This window comes from Phoxinus phoxinus (assembly GCF_949152265.1).
Source record: "Phoxinus phoxinus genome assembly, chromosome: 20".
NCBI classification, from domain to species: domain Eukaryota; kingdom Metazoa; phylum Chordata; class Actinopteri; order Cypriniformes; family Leuciscidae; genus Phoxinus; species Phoxinus phoxinus.
This window is the reverse complement of record NC_136895.1, coordinates 1350310-1369022: the sequence shown is the minus strand read 5'-3', so window position 1 is coordinate 1369022 and position 18713 is coordinate 1350310. Positions and strand designations below refer to the sequence as shown.

Here is an 18713-nt window from a genome sequence, read left to right as displayed (position 1 = left end):
CTCTTTACATATCAATCGTTCTCAGAAAGAAAAAGAAAACATCAACACATTTAACTGTAATCTCTACTTGAATCATCTGCATAATTTTGTTCACCATCATCATCATCCAGATAGACTGTCATTTTCAATTGAACAGACATTCCAGTTTTCTCACATTCACCCATGAATAACAAAATTATCAGAATAACACATACAATCATAACTCCTGCACATTCAACATTTTCCCCATATCCATTTCCCTAACCATATTTTGTTCTTTTACTTTTAATTCAATCAGGCAGTGGTTCTACTTAATAAGCTTCAATAATAATCCCCATAATTTACATGAATTAATAGATCTTCTCTTCCTCAAAACATTTGCCTTAAATATTTTCTAATGAATCAGTAACCAATCAAATCATTTGTCATATGCCAAAATCAATACTAAGCCCTATTTCAATATAATCAGATAAAATTCTCAAAATCATCACAAAACCACATTCTTAATTCATTAGTTGGTCCACATCCTCTCGCCCCATGGACTAATGGGATGGTTGCGGCCTGTTGGTGTAGGTGAGCGGCTTGGACCCAGGTGTCACTGATCTCCTGAGATCACAACCACACCCCCACCGGAATGAACCACTTCCTGCTTGCTGTCACCTGTGAATGGAGACTTTAAGTATTTTGTTAGTGACTGCTTGTCTTTCCCTCGTCCCTTTTGGTGTGACCTGTGGAATTTTCACCATCTGTTTACAAATTGAAACATATTATCATTAGACATTTCTTAATAAAGTCAGAGTCCTTTTCCCCTGAAAAACACATATCGTTCACAAGTCAATATTCATACATTTGGAAGCAGAATCAGTTCAGCTCGATGCAATCCATCCTGACATTCTGCAACAGGAAAATTTTAAAGTTATGCTCTGCCATTATTTCATTGGGCACATTTTGCCCTGTCTCCCAATCCTGCATGCTCTCTGTAAAGCAAAACAAATTTTCGAGGTTATCGTCAGATAGTAAAGTACGTAGTTTCCACGGCCTTCGATGTCCTGGCGTTTCCTGTTGAAACAATCCAGACAGCAATTTTGTTAGGCAGAAGAATGGCTTCTTTCAGGGCTTTTACCCAATTACCCCTAAATAAACCATATTTGGCAATTGTTATACCATCCCCCTTTTGATGGTCGACACAACTCGATCATCAATTTAACATAACATTTAACATAGTGTCTTCAGACAAATTTCCTCCAGACATCTTTCTCTGTCTCTGAAACAAAAATATTACATTCTTCACTTAAAGCCACAATTTCATTTTCTTATCGAAGTATTTGAAGGCCAACGGCCCTCAGTCTCACTGCGTATCCTGCTTTTTCCCTGTTGTTTTGTCTCGCGACCATTTTTAAAAGTCATCAGTAGTTTCATCTCGTCAGGTCGTGCTGTACAGACTTGGTCAATGTCAGTCAAAAAAAACATTCTCCTCTTGTTTACGATAATCATATATGGCTCTCTGCATAATTTGATATTGACTTAGCCAATGTGTCACATCTTTGTTGTTGCTGTCTATAACATCTTCTTTTATTTCAACCCATGATCTACAACTCCACAATTCCAATTTATATAAATACCTAAACTTATCCAAAAGTAATTCAAATCCACATCATAAATGACAAAAGTAATTACTACCAGACGGAGCGTGATCTTAAAGCTCGTCCCATGTTCTCTATCATCTTCTCATCAGATTCACTCAGCATTTGCCTTTACAATTTGTCACTTGCCTTAACACATCTGTAATGAAAAAAAAACACTCTCCAGAGGTTAAAGACACAATATACTCACTATTCAGGCGGAATAGCTGCCCTACACTTAACACCTACAAGACATAAAGTGCTGTCCCCATCACACACACTTATGCTAGACACACATACAGCATGTTAACTGCTCATTTACAATGTTCGCTTTTTTTATATATTAACTCTAAAAGTATAATATTTAAGGTTTAAATAAAATTTAAACTTCACATCTTTCTGTAGCTTTTATATAATTTTACATGGCCTTTCAAACCGTTTCAAATGTTCTATCTGTTCATTATTTATTTTTCTTTAGAAAAATCCGCTGGGTTGTTTTGGTTCATTATCATTATTTTGTTTAAACAGAAAGACAAACAGAGTACCAAATCCCTTCCTCCACTCAGCCGTCTCTCATACTATACACAAATAAGCTTTTCAAACAGCCTCCTAAGACTGAAACTTAATTAATCATAGTCTAGAACCCTTAATAGTTCACAAATGTTAATATACAAATTAGAACCATTACAACAATCTAAAATACATTATGCTATCATTTTCTAAGGTTATCTTTAGTTTGAATACTTGTATAAATTCTCAATTCACCTAACCTTTGTTATCCAAACTCTACAAAATCGGTCTTAATCTATAGCTATCACCATGTCTAACCTTCAGGAGTTAAAACCATCTTATAGACACATTAGTTCAAAATCAACTTCTTTAATTTTCCTTGCCCATAAGGCAACATGTCATGTTCCTGATATAAATTAATATTAATATTAATGTCTCCCCAACAAATAAAGACAATCAACTCATGGTCTCAGCTGGCTCTTGAAAGCACATTTCACATTAGCTCTTTATCTATAATTTCCATCAGACTTGTCACAATTGAAAACAAGCCATACAGTGAATTGCGGGGTTTTCTCTGGTGAGTGGTATAGAGGAACTTACATTCTCTCGGGTCAGACCGTCGCGATTCCTCACACAGCATCTGACCTCCCAATGCTATGCTGACCCCGGTTGGCCTCCGGTAATCAGCGCTCAACTCTCATACCTTCTCACATATGGCACCTCCATCCGGAGGTGCCCAGTGTTATTGCGTGACCTCCCTGCCTTAGGTATAGTCCCCTGGCCAGAAGGATCTGCCCCGTCGTTGGATAGGCCACTCGTACCCACTGATGACCCGCTCACACCACACAATCAGTTTCTTCAACAGAACTCAGCTGTTTTTCTGGAGCTTAGGAAAGACACATTCAGGAGTCACCTCTATCTGGACTGCATGCCTAATAAATGTTAAGGGAGACAGGTTAATAACAACAGTATTTAATCACTCAAATCTGTTAGACCTGTCTGAATCAACAAAATCACAGTGAACTTTATTCACATCCATCTATTCAATGTACATCTATAGCATGGTCATAGGTCCTGTGTCATGGTGAAGGCTAAGATCAGACAAATACGTTACTGGTCCTAAAATAACAAAGTACAAAAATGTCACTTCTCAATTCAGGTCTACATTATTATTTTAAAGACTCCTTTAAAGTCATTCAGTTTTACAATCTAAAATATTTAAGTACTAATTGCCCTCTGTATGGCAATGATTTCCTTTAACATGATTTCTTTTAACATCTGTCATTTTCAACTGAAACACTTTACTATAAATAGCTTATTGTCATGACAGGCTAAGATAACAGCCTTCTGACATTGAATGAGACAGAGACTCTGAGGCCTTCAGGACTTGGTACACTTTTTTGTCATACTAAACATTCTCTACTTTATCTTTTAATTCTGGCAGCTTAAGGCATCTTTGCCAGAAATTACATACGCTTTTCAATTTTAGAATAATTTTATAGTTGTCTTTTGCCCATACATCAGGGAATTTAGACATTACAAATTTCCACTCATATTGAGTCAGTTTCAGCCAAGTCCCAATCTTATCTTTTGAAACCAAAACATCTTCTAGCTGCTTCATGGTCAACACTACCAAGCTGTTTGTTTAATCAGATCCCTTTCTACATTTTTTACATTTAGCAACAAATAGTTATTCTATTTCTCAATAACGTTTCATTAAAACATCTACATTTTAGTTGTCAGGTTTTCAATTACAACTTTATCTGACAATATTTTTCATATTTTCTCTTCTAGGGGTTTACCAATCTACAATTAGGATCTTCCAAAACCTTTTTTTTTAAGCGTTTCATTATAAGACAATAATATTTTTAGTTACCTTTACTTTTACAAATATTTTGCTTATCTGCAATTTACATCTACTGGTACTTTAGTTCTTTCCTTTTAAAAGGATTTCCTTACAACTTAAATCTTTCAACTTTCTTTTCTCTTTTAATCTACTTACGACTTCCATCTATCAACTTTCTTTTCTCTTTCAATCTACTTACGACTTCCATCTATCAACTTTCTTTTTTCTTTCATTTACTTAGCACTGCATTCACATTATCAGTTCTTTCTCAGACGAAAACTTTAATATCGTCTTCAAACCCTGTTCTACTTTCAAACCCACATTAATACACGTCACTTTCACATTCCATCAACTTTCTTTTACACCTTTCTGAGTGGTCATTTACAGTTACTGCTAAATGCAGCTGACCACAATTAAAACACTCTCTGTCCCCTTGCCTATAGTTCGATCACCTTGAGCTTTCTAGCAGCACCAACTTACTGACACCCTTGAAGCAGTGTGTCCCAATCAGAATGTAAACACAGCTGATAAGCAGTTCTCTCTATTCTTTGACAGTCCACCAGTGGCGGATTCTATCACACTAGCCAAATCATAATCTTCATCATTATTGGCAGAACATTCATTTCCATAAACTGCACAAATGTATAAATTGTTTCTAAGCGGCTTCACAAAGTTTCTGTTTAACTTTAACACTTGTCCAGGGAAATTATCCCCGACCCATAATGTCCTTTATAAAACAGACTATGTCTTTTTTTCCCTCAATGACTTAATATCAACAAAATATCCGACATTTTACATTATTTAATTCCAAAATCTGTCTTTACATTTCTCTAATTCGGTATTATCATCAACAACAGTGATTACAATAGCAAGTACACATTTAACATCCGGAAGCCGGGCTGAATAAGCACGCGCTGTTGCTGTACTTCCAGCATAGCTGGAGTCTTTAGGCTCAAAAGACAAAGGTCAAACCAAAAATAAACATAATTTCAATCATTATTTTACCACTAAAATATAGAATTGTTCCCCATTTTGCTTAATGAAACATTCATTATCTTAAATCATGTTAATCCCTGTTAATCATACTCAATACCTTATCATTATTATTTTTAATCTGAACCTCACTTTTCATACCATTTCTTAATCTGACTTAACAGGCGTTCATAAATAGTTCCATAGCCTACATTTTATCATAAATGTTATTTTCATAACATAAATTTTCTACAGTTGTTTTCTCCTCAAAATGGTTAGTCTGCCGATTCAACAACTATTATCATTACTGTCTCTGTGCCACTTATCTTACCACTTACTGTTTTTTTACAGAAACCAAAATATCATATTACTCATATCTCAATCCTTCACAAAGACAGCCTTATTGCTGCTTGCTACTTCAACTTTTGTTACAAACAAAATCTTCTGACATCTAATGTCATGCATCCATCTAATGGATGAAAAAATAAAACCTTTTATCAGTTATATTCAATCTTACTATATGGAAATACATTCTACATCGACTCCGTTCTCTTTTATCTGCTTCAAGCCAACAACTCATTGTATTTTCACACTTTTACACACGTTGAACACAGACACAACAACCTTTGTTTCTCACTGCCCTGTTCAACTGATTCCCGCACCATCTTTAATCTTGTGGTTCTCAATATCATACATTTCTGCCCTTAATTTCATCTCATTTGACAAAACACCGGTGTACCAAATTTCGCAAGCTTGATTTTGAGACTTCCCCATATTGGCCGCTTATCTGTTCTCTGTGGATTTCTCTTTTACGCGCGTTCTCTTTATTTGTCAGGCGTCCCCGACAAACCCGATCTTTCTTTTAACCCAAATCGGACGGGTTACACTATTAGTGTCCTCCTAATTACGGTTTACCAAAAAAATCTGTTACGACTTTCTTGGCTCCCCCTAATTAGCCTCAGCACCCAAAAATAACTTGCTCCGTGGTGGAACAATTAATTTCCAGGTACCTATCTGTATGAAATGTCTTGGTCTGCCACAGTTCTCAATTAATTCCAGATTATTTATCTGCTTGAAATATCTTGTTCTGTCACAGACCTCAATTAATTTCAGATTATTTTCCTCGTATCTGTTTGAAATATCTTGATCTGTACGTAGATCTCAATTAATTTCAGATTACGTACCACAGAAAACAGTTCTCAGCCAATATGGTTCAATTTCACTCTTCCCCCAATTAAACTGAATTTAATTAACTTACTCAGAGATGTTGTTCTGTGCCACCTTGAGTTCTTTTGATTTCCAGTGGTCGATCCTCCCGGGGCTCTGACATCGGCCGGCCTCTCTCTCTCAAGTTTACGAGGTAGAGCTGGAACTTACTCAGTCCAGGTGGCCAAACACCGTCCGATCTCAGGTCCAGGAGGCATCGTCCAAGGAATCTCACTTCTGACACCAAATTGTTGTGGCAAAACTTCATCAAACAAACATCACTGCGTAAGGGAGACTCAGAGTCAAATTATAAAATTAAAAGTATTTATTCTTGCAAGAAGGAGCAGTCTAATACACAGCTGTTACCCTGTGCAGAAGAGTGACACACCCCCAGACAGACTGAACCAGCTTTTATCTAAGATTCAAGGTGGTCTTCTTCAGAGCCCTCCTCCCACAGTAGTTTTCCATCCAGTGGTTTTCCATAGACAAGGAAGCCATAACACTAGTTTCGATTCGTCACTAGAGCCAACTCCTAAGCCCTCCTTCACCAAATGGCCTTCTGACATCTAGGTCAGAGGTCCTCGTTCGTCTGTTCTCTGGAGTGTCTCTCCCTTCTGCCTTCCCAGGTACATAAACAGAATCTTCTCACACTAACAAGTGAGAGTCACACATGTGACATTCTTTGAATCATCTATATTTTACTAAAGATCAGTGAATATCATAAAATAGCCACTACAGTGTCTAAGGTGTGAAAATGTGTGTAGAGTTTTACAAATCACTGTGTGTAATGTTTTGCAAAAAGGGTGAAGCAGACATTGTGTGCAAATCTGTGGAGGTGTTTTGCTCATTGGAGTAGAATTTTGCAAATAGTGATGACATTTTTATTTTAGGGCACTGCTCTCTTTCAAATTCCTTATCTTGTCTACATTAGGCTGAGCCAGGCACCGTGCAAGACAGAAATCTGAGAAATTTTTTGGATGCTTTCTCCTTTTTTAAAGGTCGCTCTCGAAGTTTTGAACTGTTCAGGATTTGCAATTACCAACTCAGCAATAGGGGCTTGCATGACAATTGTATTTCTGTCAACATTCAATTTTTGTATGCTTCAGCTTCACTGAAGCCACCATTCACCAGTTGTAAATCTTTGTGGTAGCGTTGATGGAGTCTTCGGGTGTTCTTACTGGTGGGGGGAAAGTATGGCGTTATATGTGTGCCTCATTCCTGAGCGAGTAATTGTACGTTTTGAGCACAGAGAACTATATTTTGCAAGCACATTGCATTATATTTTGAACAGAAATTAACGATTAATTCTCAAACGAATTAAAAAAATTCGTTTGAGCAAAGAAAAAACTATTCCGTGCTCAATAAATGTATTTGCTATTATCCATATTAACATGCAATAATAACCCCTCTCACGCAGTTTACTCAGGTGCTCTCAAAAACGTATTCTCTGCGCTCCTGTCAAGTCTCTCTCTCTCTCTCTCTCTCTCGCTCAACCTCTTAATTCTGTGCGCGCTCAACTCTTGATGCACAGCCATATCAACCTGTAACCCAAGACTGGTTTCCCACTGAAGCTAAGCGGGGCTGAGCCTGGTTAGTACTTGGATGGGAGACCTCCTGAGAAAACCAGGTTGCTGCTGGAAGAGGTGTTAGTGTGGCCAGCAGGGGGCGCTCACCCTGTGGTCTGTGCGGGTCCTAACGCCCCAGTATAGTGACGGGGACACTATACTGACAATGAGTGCCGATAGAACAGTTCCAGTAGAACAGTTTCAGCCGAGCTCTTATGTACCTACTTCGATCATCATGTTTCCTCTCCCCCCTAAAAATGTTTTAGTCTAGGCTCAAACGTGGAGCTAGACTTTGATTTATTTGAATATACATAATTATAACATTGTATTTGAAGTTTTAACAATTGAATTTGAACATAGGTACATTGGGATGGTTAATATAAGTGATTAACATGGAAAATATAGGTGATTAACCAAAAAATATTTTTATCTAAGACAGTCCGAATGATTAATTGGAGTCTGTCTAATAACAGTTTTTGTCTAGGACCTCTATTCTGGTGGATCCTGTTATCTCCCTCTAGGTTTCTCTCCGTGTTCTTAAATGTGCAGGAAGCGGTACCAATGCTGGATCATGGCTTCTACTGTAGACGGGGTCCAATGGATGTTGTCTTCCCTTGTCCGGAAGGACTCACTAGCCAGCAATGGGATCGCCTCCACCTTCTGGCGGAATATCTGATTAATCATATCTAAGTTCTCCTGCATCCTAACGGGTAATGTGCGAGCGTAATTGATGAGGGGAAAGTAAATTCCGGCCGTGGGGAACTGGTCCCTGGCTATTCCCTTCACTCTCTCTATTAATTTTTCTAATTTACTCGGATTGCCCTCCTCTCTATTATTCAAGCCAAAGGACAGGATCACTTCATGTGTTATTGCCGACATCTCCATTTTCTTAAGGATGTGGAATATGTGTTGTAGTTTGGCCCCTGGGTAGCAGACTACATGTACCTGCTCTCTGTCGATCAAAGGGAGGCGGGCGAGGTTAGAGTCCCCTAGGATCAGGATTGGTTTTTGTGGTTCTAGGGACCAGTTTTTGAACTTGTCACCCATGCCATCTTGTCTCTCGAACAGTCCAAACCTTAGGTTTTTTTTGGTTGGCTCTCCGTTGTCCGAGTTTTCGGGGGTAGTTTCTTTCTTGGGTGTTTTTGCCGTTTTGGGGAATTTTGCGGGGTCTCTTCTTCCTCCGTGGTGCGCTTTCGTTTGGAACTATTAGTCCTTATACCTTATAAGGGACTGTGACGCGATAACTTGCAAGTGTGCCTTTTCCGCTCACAGGCGTTCGGGGGGTGCAAGACGACCACCATTCAACCCGAAAAAAGTCATATAACTATTCCGATGACTCCGAAGCTGTTCGGTTATCGTAAAATAAGTTAAAAATACACCCCACACACCGTTGCCAAATGAGGAGCTTGAACTCCTACAGGCAGGTATGGGAAGACAAACAGTGTCTCTTCCAAAAGATGGTGACCACACAATGATTTTTCTGTGGGTATCTTTATTTTAATTTTAGTTTCTTGTTAACCAAGATTTCAAAGCACCTGGCTAACACATTTACAAAAATGGAGGATCTTTGTGGGGGATGGCTCTTGCATAAGGCAACAGGTCTTTAAGTCTATGATTGTTTTGTTGAATTGTCATATTTACTGTTAATCAAATGCCAATCTTCTATTTGTTTTTGGTGCATGTAAACCCTTATGGTGTATTAATTACTTGCTGCAAGCATTAGAGATGACAGATGGACACCAGAAGCAGAGGGGTATTCTGTCAAAGCTCTGCGAGCTGCGTCAGCAGGGGGCAAAGCCACTTTTAACATCGTACCACTCCAGGAGACTTTAGACACCTCTCCTCTGCCTCCTGACTCAAAGCATTTTTCAAAAATGGCAAAAACAAAATGCTACCAGTGTAATGAGACGATGCCTTTGCATATGCTTGCAGTACACATTAAGACATGCATGGTAAAACTCACCTCCGATGAGTCTGATGAAGAGGTGAGAGCAAGTTTGTTTGTCTAATGCAAATGAAAATAAAATATTATAAAATATTATGAATAATTTACTTCAAATACTGTTTTGTTAATCTGCACTCCTCTGAGTTATGGGTTGTGGAGAACAAGTGCAAGGTAAGGCCATAACTAAAATCACTTTAATTGCCTTTTGCACCAGTAATCTTTGTTTCAGTTGCTTGTAACATGGAGCGACTTTCTTTCAAATTTCAGGTGGTTTGTCCAATTTGCACCAAAGAATTCCCAGACGATGAGATCACATTCCATGCTAGCCTTTGTGGAGAGAGGTAATCTGCTTTGTTCAGCTCTCTGTATAATACATGTTTGTTTGTTTTTTCAGGTTAAAGTCTATGTAAACATATACAGGTGTTTGAAACTGCATTTGTTTTCATGTACAGCTTTGAATCTATAGTGACTTCTGAAGCAAATAGCAGTGGCCCAAGTACCCATGCTCAAACTCCAGTATGTAAATCAATACAAAAATCAAGGTATGTTTTATTTAGATGCCTTTCGTGTGAGTTTATATCAAATACAGAAATATTTATTTACACAATCCATGTTTTCATGTTTTTTAGCCATCTTATCTAGACATCACATACTATCAAATTATTTAACACAGCACATGGTGCAGTAATTCATAATCACATATAATTTAATTATTTTCCAAACACTGTTCTGCACACTGCTGGATGGAACTATGGGTAACACTTTATAATAATGTTTAGTTGTAAGTCATGTATAAGTGGTTAGTTAATGATAAACTAATCATTTACAAAACCTACATAAATGATTAGCAAGTGATATACTAACATTTTATGTATGTTTTGTAAATTCAGTTACAAGTCATTTACAAGTAATTAGTAAATGATTAACTAATTATTTACGAAACATGACTATGCGTTCATAAATGTTTAAAAATTTTTTACATTTTTTTTATGTTTTGCTCACATCAGGTGCACAGTAGTCAAAGACTCCATGTGTTTCAGAGAAGACAGCTGTCTACACCCTCATCAGTCAGCACTTACACTGCACTACACACTACAGTGTTCAACACCTGTTATAGATGTGTAAACACATGAATGAATAATTTACTACACTTTCTGCATCCCCTAATATAAAGTGTAAACTATTCATCACTTGTAAATGTGTTACACATCATTCGTAGAACGATTCATTGATCTTATGCCTTATTGATTCTTGAAGTGGTAATCTACGAATGATGTGTAACACATTTATAAGTGATGAATAGTTTACACTTTAGATTAGGGGATGCAGAAAGTCTTGTAAATTATTTATTCATGAGTTTACACATCATTGTGTTGAACACTGTTACTTACCTGTTACAAATGATCTGTACGTGTATTCAAGGCATTTACAACACTTTCTGCACCCTCTAATTGGTAATTTAATTGTAATTTAATTGTTGTGTTCTAATATGAAACAAAACCAATCAATCAGCTAAAACTGGGTATTGCTGTTTTGTCTAAGATATGGTTTCAGGTATTGAAAACAGATTCTTTGAAGGAGCTAGCCTGGCTAACGCCAGACCCAATTCTCGTTGAGACTTGGGTCTGGGAACCACATGTGCATTTTCTCGTATTTGAGGCGTGGTTTACGAATGCCCGGCGCCGTTTATTGGGTGCTAAGAATGTCTATCAAATGCGCCTGTACGCTCATAGCCAATCGTTTCCATTATACCAGACGACGTATGTAGAGACGCCAAAAGCTGCTCTTTTTTCAAAATAAACTTGCGTTCTAAACTACTTAGAACAATATCTAAGGCTGCATCAAAAGGTAGTTTCGCGTGAATCGCGTCTGCTGCCATGTTGAATCCATAGATATAAGCAAACTGCTTAGTTGTGTCGCATGTCGTCATCGTCTTGCTGATCCCTCCCCGTTCTGTGATTGGTTCCCTAAACGAGGCGAAAATCTGGTCCATGGTCTCCAGACTGCCTTTCAGCGTGAATAAAATCGCGCTGCGCAAAGGCAGTATGGGGAAACCCAGGCTATGAAGGAGCTGGAAACCAGGGTAAACATCCAAAATCCTTGACAGACCTTGATAACGAGAACTTCAGGTTTGTACATACTTTTTTTTCACATTACTGCATGTACTGGATGTAAGGATTTTATAACTGAGATGTTTTCTACCTTGCACACAGAACTATTGGTGAAATAATGGCAGTCAGCCTGGCACAAGGTGGCCCACCTCCTGCTTTTTTGAGAGGGTGGTGCTACAGCTTCCTCTGCACAGGAGAAGTGGACTTAAATTCTCTGTCTAAGGAAGATGTGGCCGATCTAGAATCCTGTCAACTCATCAGTAGGGTGAGCACTCTGTTTATGAGTTTTCAGATATAAATTAGATAAAGATTAGTTTTAACATTTATTTCATTCGCTGCTTTATTTAAAAAATACTTATTTTCTTTTTTCTCAGGTTGAAGATTCTGCAGATGTTCAGTGTCTGATGTTGAACACTGATGAAATTATAAGCTGCGGATACACGAGCCAGATCAACCAAGACAGCAAAGAAAGCATAATTCGGTAAGAGTTTTAAATTAATATTCCATTTCAAAATATTTTTGTTTACCAGATGCTACGATCTTTTACAGACGTCTCCGCGATGTACGTGTGCTATCTGGGTTCGCGTATTATTTCAGTGAGTTATTTTAGACATGAGGGGAACTCGTTTTTCTCTTTCAGTCTGAGGAGAATCGTTCGGTAAACAGCCAGGTTAAACTAATAAACGGTCATAAAATTGACTGACTGTTTTATTTTTTTCCACACAAAAATGACATCTGTCCGTTCATAATATCAACCCCTACACTCTGAAGTCATTTTTAATGATTTTGTCTAAGTGACAAATTAGTGTAATTAAAGGCAGCTCTTTTGTTGTGCGTTTCTATGGTAACGTTAAAAGTAGACCTGTCAATCAAAGAGCGCAGCCACTGTAGACAGTCAGACAAAGAAGTGGTAATGAAGTAGTAAAGTGATAGTAAGTGAAGTAGGCCTAAGTGTTGTTGTTTTTTGGACACACCTCACACCTATTCATAAAATAGAGCCTTTATTAACCTTTGTAATTGAAACAAAATAGAATAATTGTCTTTTCTGTTTTTTCAGTGATCGATTTTCATCAGATTTTTGTAAGTGATCAATCTGTCATACAGTTCTGATTTGCCATGTTCTTAACATACTGTTATAGTCAATAAATATAAATTAAAACTGAGTGCATATTAATTCACAAAGGCATTTGCAATTTGCATTTGCATGAAAATCCTTTTAATGTTTCTTCTTTTTTTCAACAGGAGCTACATACACCCCAAAGGCTCTTTTCAGAGCCATTTTACACTGCGCCTTTGCCTTTGTACAGTAAGTATGTGTTTTAATTATCCTCAAAGACAACTAAAGACTTCTCAAAGACTTCTTTTAATGATGTAAATTCCCAATTGGGGTGCTACCACAGAAACCGAAAATTCTCGGGACAGCAGCATCTGTCCAAATTTTAATCTTAACCGTTCTATTTCATCAGAAACGATCTGAAAACAGGGCTTTAAGTGTAAAATACCGAACTTGTCCTTTAAGCTTCTGGACAATTGTTTCTCTCTATGTTATTGTTATAATAGTCCTAATTATGTTGTTCATAACAAAATCGGCATGAAGAAAAAAGTGTTCGCCTATTAAACTAAAATAAATATTAACTCACACATGTGCAAGTTAATGCAAGTCTGTTAGGTAAAAGGAAATTAGGGTACTATTTATGTTTTAAATAAAAATTATTCATTTTTATATGTCTGCTCTTTATAGAGCAGAGGAGAACGCTTGTGCTGCTGGAGAAGAGCCCGCATATATATCAGACGCGTGCACATAAGGAAAACACATATTTATTTTATTTTAGTGATACCACTCATTTATGCCGTGATTTTGGCAAAGTGTACGATATAATTGCTGCAAAAATATATAAATGCTGCGGTGACCCCGTGTGTAATGCTGCGTGATTGCAATGCTGGAAGAGGATTACGCCAATGGCTTGTGTTTAATGGCCGGGCGCATTTAGCTTACGAACGAACAATTGGATGCCAGCTTCATTAATATGAGGGCAGCATTCATAAGGTGATTTGCATTGACTATTTATGGTAAAAAATGCCTGTATCGTGAATAAGTCACGGCTGAAGGGCGTTGTTAGACACGACGCGAAGCGGAGTCAGTCAGTAGAGGAGACTTTACATTGAAAGGACTCAAACTTGTGATCACGGAGAAGGAAGACGCAACTGACAGATGACTATGGGCACGGGAATTTTTTTTATTATGAATATATAGGACTGACCTGAAGGAAAATGCTATGTCTACTGTAAATGCAGGTACACTCGCTTACTCGATCTCTCACAATACTCTACTATAGCTTCAGTGAACAATATCGATGAGATCAAACATGTGTTTAAGTTGCTAAGAGTGGTTGCTATGGGTGTTGTGTAGTGATACATAGAACCATAGACATGTATAAACATAGACATGTATAAAGGCTAGATGGCTCAAGGCGGAGTCAGCTGTGTCGTCACTTGGCGGCCATCTTAGGTCAGGAGACTGCGCTGCTGCTCCCTGCTGCTGTGGATGGAAGGTGAGTGACAAATGCTCGTAACTTGCTGAATTCTTGACGGATTTACAAACGGTTTGGTTTATTACAAACCTTAATAACGTAGCTATGATTTGTGCTGATGCCGATTTTTAAATTAATTTTTCACAAACTATGCAGTTAAATAGCCGCATCCCTGACGTTTATGACACACCAAGCCGTTTGAAAATCGGTTGAAAATTGAGCAAAATATAGTTATTTCAGCACTACATGCACAATAGACTTTAATGTTATAACTGGACGAGCGGTCATGTCCTAAGATGGCCGCCATGTGACGTCGTCGGGTCCCATTGGCTCTCAGCGCCGGTAAGCTATCTAGCCTTTCTATACATGTCTATGTGTATAAAGGCTAGATGGCTCAAGGCGGAGTCAGCTGTGTCGTCAACTTGGCGGCCATCTTAGGTCAGGAGACTGCGCTGCTGCTCCCTGCTGCTGTGGACGGAAGGTGAGTGACAAATGCTCGTAACTTGCTGAATTCTTGACGGATTTACAAACGGTTTGGTTTATTACAAACCTTACGTGGCTATGATTTGTGCTGATGCCGATGTTTAAATTGTAGCTTCACGTTTTGAGAAACGCTTAACATTGCAGCGTAGCTGTGTGTTTCATGGCATCCCTGACGTTTATGACACACCAAGCCGTTTGAAAATCGGTTGAAAATTGAGCAAAATATAGTTATTTCAGCACTACATGCACAATAGACTTTAATGTTATAACTGGACGAGCGGTGCTGTCCTAAGATGGCCGCCGTGTGACGTCGTCGGGTCCCATTGGCTCTCAGCGCCGGTAAGCCATCTAGCCTTTATACATGTCTATGCATAGAACAGTTGGGTGAAGCGGTCATAGCTGTGTTTTATCGTGAATAAAACACGGCTATTGACCAATCAGAATCAAGAATTGGAACTAACCGTTTTATAAGATATGATATGATATTTGGTAGAATGCATAATCCGGTGTAGGCTAACTTTTTGGAGATAGTAACGTTAACGTTTAAGTTACACAAGATGTTTCTCAAGCTATCTGGTTAACTTGGCTGCTAACTTACTGTAACGTTATATATCTATGGCTAACTTAGAGGATAACACATAAGTAAACTCATTGTAGAAGTGTTTTAAATCAGATATTGTATCCTATGACGTCTGTTGTTGTTAGAAAATGCTTTAACGGGATGTGTTTTCAGCAAGCGTTAATGTTAGCATAATTAGCTTGCCACTTCGCTGGCCATAGCAGGGAGAGTCATAGCAGAGGTGAAGTTTGGCACATATCGACCATATGGCTGGTTTTCTTTTGAATCTGAGGGACCAGTGGTTACATATTAGATCACAACCTGGTCTAATACATATTGATTGCAGGGTCCTCAAATTGTATATAAACTAAGGCTCCCTACATATAATATGATTATCTGTTCCACAGGCAATGTTCAGCCCCAATCATATTCCAGATCCTGTCCAGTTTACAGCTCCAACACAGGTACACAGTGAGCATCATCACCCTAACATTTAATCTATAATTTGGTTCTTAGCTGAAGTTCACTTTGGTCTCAGTCATGTGAAGTTTGTCATCAGGAACACAATATATGAGCAGATGGATCTAACTAGCCTAGACATTACCTTACACACTGAAATCCACTGCTTCATCAATCCCTTATTTAATCAAAATGTATATCCCTGTTTGTTCCCTACATTTACTATGTATGTTTCACAGCAATGTACAGTTACTCCGAACAGCTGTTTTTACTGGATGTATTGTACACCTCAGCTGTGCTGTTGCCGTTTTCATTGCTGTGCTGCTCAATAATGGAATAATAACCATAATTTAGGTCAAAATTTAAATCACAATTATTTAGCCGGTGCACAGCGGAATGCACAGGCATTAATAATCAAACACAGAGAGCATGGTAACAGTCCAAGTTAATAGAGCACAAACCCGCCTCCTTAAACACAACAGCAAGAAAGCGCGCATATGCAACTGCAGTTTGCGAACGCTTGAGATTTAACAGAGCTGCCTTTATTTGCCAAAGTGAATGACATTGAAACCTGTGATATCATGCATGGTTATGTGGTTGGAGATGGTGTCCTAATGTGTAAATGCCCACTGGGCAGTGGACTTTCTGATGAACGTGTCTTGCAGGTGGTAGTGTCATCGTCACTGCGCAAAATGGTGTAGACAACTGCCCATAATGATGCAGGTCATGTGGGAGTTAAAAAGACGCATCACAAAATTCTGCGTTACTGTTGTAGACATAGCTAGATGTTCGGTAAACTAAGTGAATGAATTACCATTATCCTGTTTGCTGCTCCTGTGTTCTTAGAGTTTATGACTGTGTAAAAGAGTCTTGAAGTCCAGAAGTTTATTTGAATCAAACTCCAGCAGGACTTGTGGCTTGATTCGAACTTGGGAGCATGATTCTGATTTCTTCTCTTTTTGTTTTCTTTCTTTTGTTTTGTTTTCTTTTTATATCTGAAGCATGGCAAGTGAACCATCATACTGGACGTGGAAACGTAAATCCAGGGCAAAAGTAAAAGAGCAATTGGATTCCATTCAGTCTGAATTTGATGTTCTGGATGGAGATAATGTAATTGATGAAGATGGAGTCATTGATGAAGATGGAGTCATTGAAGGTTCTCCATGTGATGTTGAAGAGATAGATTCAGTGTCAATTTTGTCTGATGAGTATTTGATCTTTGATTCTGATTCTGAGAGTGAAACAAAGATAAATGATTTAGAAGATAAATTGACAACATGGGCACTCGAAGAAAATGTTACACACAGTGCTTTGAGCAAATTATTGCGAATTCTTAAGTGCCATCACCCATCGCTGCCATTAGATGCTCGTACTCTTTTGAAGACCACACGATCTGAAGTAATGGCTCTCCAAGAGAAGGCTGGCGGGACATATCACTACTTTGGGATCCTGCCATCGATGAGGTCGACCCTAGTGGCATATCGTAGTAACTTGACCAGTGGAATGTGCCTTAAATTTCAGATCAATGTCGATGGCTTGACATTGTTTAGAAGTTCATCAACTCAATTTTGGCCAATACTTGGGTTTGTCCAAAACCTCCCCAACCATAAGCCATTTGTGATTGCCCTTTTTGCTGGAAATGGGAAACCTGAACTTTATGAGTACATGGAGGATTTTGTTGAGGACATCAACAATTTGGAGAAGGGCTTCTTCTTCAAAGAAATTCCCTTGTCTCTTAAGTTGGAGGCCATGGTTTGTGATGCACCAGCACGTGCGTTCTTGAAGTGTGTTAAAGGCCACACTGGTTATTCGGCGTGTGAAAAGTGCACCCAAGAAGGTGAATACTTGAATAACCGTGTGGTTTTCCCCATCACTGATGCACCCCTCCGACGAGATGAGGACTTCATCGACATGACTGATGAAGCTCATCACCTTGGGTCCTCACCCCTTCTTGCCACCTCTTTAGGCTTGGTCAGTGGTTTCCCTCTGGACTTCATGCACCTTGTCTGCTTGGGAGTCATGAGGCGTCTAGTTTACCTCTGGCTTAAGGGTCCATTGTCATGTAGGCTCTCAAGTGGACAGGTGAATATGCTCTCTGAACAATTAGAGAACGTAAGGAGATACACACCAGTAGAATTTAACCGGCGGCCAAGAACACTGAAAGAGATAGACAGGTGGAAGGCGTCCGAGTTCCGGCAGCTCCTGCTTTACACTGGGCCTGTGCTCCTGAAGTCCTTTCTGCATGCAGCAGTTTACAAGCACTTCCTGCTTTTGTTTGTGGGAATATTGATCCTCTCTAGCAAAAAGCTGTTTGCCACCTACACAGACTATGCGAACAATGCCCTTGTTCTCTTTGTGCTGCACTTCAGGAAGATGTATGGTGATACCTACATTTCTTACAATGTACACAATCTTGTGCACCTTGCCCAAGATGCCAAGGTGCATGGAACACTGGATTGTTTCAGTGCGTTTAAGTTTGAGAATTTCATGAAGAAAATGGTTCGAAAGCCACAATCTCCCTGCTCCCAGGTAGTGAAGCGGATCCTCGAGAGGGGTACCACCCCAGTGCCACGGGTGGTAGGCTTGAGCCTGAGAAGGGAACATGTAAATGGACCACTGCCAGCCATGTTTCCTGATGCTGTTCAGTACTCGGTGTACAAAACAGAGCAATTCACACTGAAATTAGACAGGGCGAACTGCTATGTCAGTATAGAGGGTAGAGTGGCCAAAATTAGAAATATCATTTCAGACAACAAGGACATTTACCTACTCTACTCAACCTTTGCCCAGCAGTCAAGTTTTGAACCCTGAACCCTCAACAGTGTTTGGTGTGTATTTGATGGACAGTCTGTCAGACTCGACACAGCTGTGTAATGTTGGACAAGTAGAGGAGAAGCTTTATGTAATTCCTCATGGAACAACAGT

At 38.9% G+C, this 18713-nt stretch overlaps 2 long non-coding RNA genes across 2 annotated transcripts; both read left to right on the top strand.

Annotated features, from left to right (window-relative positions):
• Nucleotides 1-9780: 9780 nt before the first annotated feature.
• Nucleotides 9781-10395, top strand: LOC306988059. Its single transcript, XR_013795314.1, has 3 exons — nucleotides 9781-9816; nucleotides 9913-9986; nucleotides 10098-10395. It is a non-coding gene; the product is annotated as an uncharacterized lncRNA (long non-coding RNA).
• Nucleotides 10396-11003: 608 nt separating this feature from the next.
• LOC306988044 lies at nucleotides 11004-12237 on the top strand. Its single transcript, XR_013795309.1, has 3 exons — nucleotides 11004-11774; nucleotides 11859-12021; nucleotides 12131-12237. It is a non-coding gene; the product is annotated as an uncharacterized lncRNA (long non-coding RNA).
• Nucleotides 12238-18713: the final 6476 nt, after the last annotated feature.